The 3,477-nt window shown below is 47.6% G+C and overlaps 1 non-coding gene across 1 annotated transcript; it reads left to right on the top strand.

The window, feature by feature from the left end:
* Nucleotides 1-3,062: 3,062 nt before the first annotated feature.
* On the top strand, nucleotides 3,063-3,134 carry TRNAD-GUC (transfer RNA aspartic acid (anticodon GUC)). The gene has a single exon. It is a non-coding gene; the product is annotated as a tRNA-Asp (tRNA).
* The last annotated feature ends 343 nt before the right edge of the window (nucleotides 3,135-3,477 follow it).

Below are 3,477 nucleotides of genomic sequence, written 5' to 3'. Positions count from 1 at the left end.
TGTCATCTGCCATGCCGACCCCAGAGGAGTTCTGTGCATCCACAGATGGGGGGGTCCATGCCCATGCTTCTCCCCCCCCCCACCCCGCGCACACCCCGGTACTGAGTTTTGCACTCCAGGCCCAAAGGGCATACGGGACCTGTGGGAATTGGATGTGCAAGGAAACCAGGTATGGGGCTGCAAGAAATGGCCCCTTTCTAGCACTGGCCACAGGTCATGAGGGGGCTTGGAAAAAGTTGGCAGGACTGTTTAGAAGCTCACAGCTACAGAGGTTATTTTTGCTCACTCTTGGCTCTTTGTAACAGCACTAGACCTGCAGCTGCTGCGATTCGAGGGTACTTCAGCAGTGTATTTTGGGAAATGGGGCTACAGCCTCACTCAGAAACACTCACTGATTGACGTCGTGTCGCATCCAAGATGCTTGGTCCGAAGGAGGATTACTGGGGAAGGAGACATCCCAGCAGTCAGGTCAGAATCCCTTTACAGGGCACAGGTTGTAAAGACACGTATTATTCACTTGAGACCTTTGGGTTTGACCAGGCTGGCTGTATCTCAATTCCAGCCCCTCCTCCGGCACAGGGTCAACACCCAAGTCAAGATGACCTTCTTAAATGCGAGTAGCTGCTCTTCTGTGCTTTGTTTTGAGCAGCAGAGAGGGACACCAAAATGCCCATCCCATTACAGTGCCTGCACACGTCACCCTGCTACTGTGCAACTTGTCACCTGGCCCCGATGTCATCAGTCTGTTCATTTTTGCCCTTGTTACAAATAATCATAGAATCCTAGAATACCAGGGTTGGAAGTGACCTCAGGAGGTCATCTAGTCCAACCCCCTGCTCAAAGCAGGACCAATCCCCAACTAAGATCCGACTTGCGGTCAGGAGGGGACGCTACCCCGGTCTGTGATTAACCTGGCTGCACCAGATCAGTAATAACACTGGGAGCTCTGAGATGCCTGGAATAAAGCTGTACAGTGTGGTCAGGGACACTCAGCGCAACGCATATGTCATAAATATAAAGGGAAGGGTAAACCCCTTTGAAATCCCTCCTGGCCAGGGGAAAGCTCCTCTCACCTGTAAAGGGTTAAGAAGCTAAAGGTAACCTCGCTGGCACCTGACCAAAATGACCAATGAGGAGAGAAGATACTTTCAAAAGCTGGGAGGAGGGAGAGAAACAAAGGGTCTGTGTCTGTCTATATGCTGGTCTTTACCGGGGAAAGACCAGGAATGGAGTCTTAGAACTTTTAGTAAGTAATCTAGCTAGGTATGTGTTAGATTATGATTTCTTTAAATGGCTGAGAAAAGAATTGTGCTGAATAGAATAACTATTTCTGTCTGTGTATCTTTTTTGTAACTTAAGGTTTTGCCTAGAGGGGTTCTCTATGTTTTTGAATCTAATTACCCTGTAAGATATCTACCATCCTGATTTTACAGGGGGGATTTCTTTATTTCTATTTACTTCTATTTTTATTAAAAGTCTTCTTGTAAGAAAACTGAATGCTTTTTCATTGTTCTCAGATCCAAGGGTTTGGGTCTGTGGTCACCTATGCAAATTGGTAAGGCTTTTTATCCAACATTTCCCAGGAAAGGGGGGGTGCAAGTGTTGGGAGGATTGTTCATTGTTCTTAAGATCCAAGGGTCTGGGTCTGTAGTCACCTAGGCTAATTGGTGAGGCTTTTTACCAAACCTTGTCCAGGAAGTGGGGTGCAAGGTTTTGGGAAGTATTTTGGGGGGAAGGACGCGTCCAAACAGCTCTTCCCCAGTAACCAGTATTAGTTTGGTGGTGGTAGCAGCCAATCCAAGGACAACGGGTGGAATATTTTGTACCTTGGGGAAGTTTTGACCTAAGCTGGTAAAGATAAGCTTAGGAGGTTTTTCATGGAGGTCCCCACATCTGTACCCTAGAGTTCAGAGTGGGGGAGGAACCTTGACAGCATAATAAATGTGGGGTCTTTCTGTTTGCCTTCTTGTTGTGAGCCCTTAGGGGTCATTTATTCCAGCTTTTCTCCACAACCAGGAGGACTAGAAACTGACATCTTTAGTGAAAGGTGAGCTTCTCATCTCTGGGGCTTTAAGTAAAACACCAAACAGTGTGAGACTCATGATAAAATCACGAGAGGTGGAAATGCTGTCATTAATTTGCTCTGAGCTGTGATCTTTACTGAAACGTCTGCAACAACACTCTTGTATGTTTTACACCAACGAATCTGACATTACACCTGGCTGAGTAGGTAACAGCTACACACATTCTCCTAGCTCTCATAATGCTTGTCTATTTTCTTTGGAGTCCCGAATGGCTCTCACTGTGTTTGGTGTACCACCCACCTCCCACCCAGATCAGCAGCATGGCCTGGAGGAATGAAGGCCTGTCTTGACTTTAACATGTCAAAGCCTGTGTCAGCCAAGAGGGACTTAAGCTGTCAACGCAAGGGAACAAGTGCCAGGAATCTGAATCCAAGAGCTATGGGGAGAATTATAGAATCATAGGACTGGAAGCGACCTCGAGAGGTCATCTAGTCCAGTCCCCTGCACTCATGGCAGGACTAAGTATTATCTAGACCATCCCTGACACTTGCTTGTCTAACCTGCCCTTAAAAACCTCCAATGATGGAGATTCCACAATTATTATTATTAGATTATTAGAAGCTAGTAATCAAGGCCAGACAGATATCAACAGAGCACCTAGGCCTCCGATTAGTGCTCTGATGTGTAAGGTCACTAAAGAGTCTGCGGGTGAAATCCTGGGTGGGACTTTTACCACTGACTTCAGTGGGACCAGGACTTCACCCTGAGCGCTCACAATAAACAGGCAGGACTGGGAGGCAGAGCGTAGGACAGTGAGAAGTACGGGGGGAGGGATAGCTCAGTGGTTTGAGCCTGCTAAACCCAGGGTTGTGAGTTCAATCCCTGAGGAGGCCATTTAGGGATCTGGGGCAAAAATTGGGGATTGGTCCTGCTTTGAGCAGGGGGCTGGACTAGATGACCTCCTGAGGTCCCTTCCAACCCTGATATTCTATGATTCTATGAGAAGTCACATCTGGTGCTCAGTAGCACAGAACTACTTCCTCGTTAGTATAGTGGTGAGTATCCCCGCCTGTCACACGGGAGACCGGGGTTCAATTCCCCGACGGGGAGGGTGACCTCTTTTGATGATTTAACTGGGAATTGGTCCTGCTTCGAACAGGGGGTTGGACTAGATGACCTTCTGGGGTCCCTTCCAACCCTGATATTCTAACTAGGGAACAAATCCCAAAAAAGAGCCACTGGGTCCTGGATGAAGGAATAGAGAGGAGGCAGAGGCTTTCTCTCGTGTAATGTGTAACTAGGGGCTATTCCAGTGTCAGATCTGCAGAACAGTGTTCCTCTGAAAACCATACTGAGCACAAAGCAAGCTGGGATTAATGGCCAGACTCATATGTGAAGTCGCTGAGGCTAATTTAAGTGAGTAGGAGTTGGCCCCATATGTACAAGTTCTTGA

The sequence above is a fragment of the Lepidochelys kempii genome, chromosome 11 (assembly GCF_965140285.1).
Source record: "Lepidochelys kempii isolate rLepKem1 chromosome 11, rLepKem1.hap1, whole genome shotgun sequence".
Taxonomy (NCBI): Eukaryota; Metazoa; Chordata; order Testudines; family Cheloniidae; genus Lepidochelys; species Lepidochelys kempii.
Note: the sequence above shows the minus strand (reverse complement) of the source record. Positions and strands in the feature narration are given on the sequence as shown.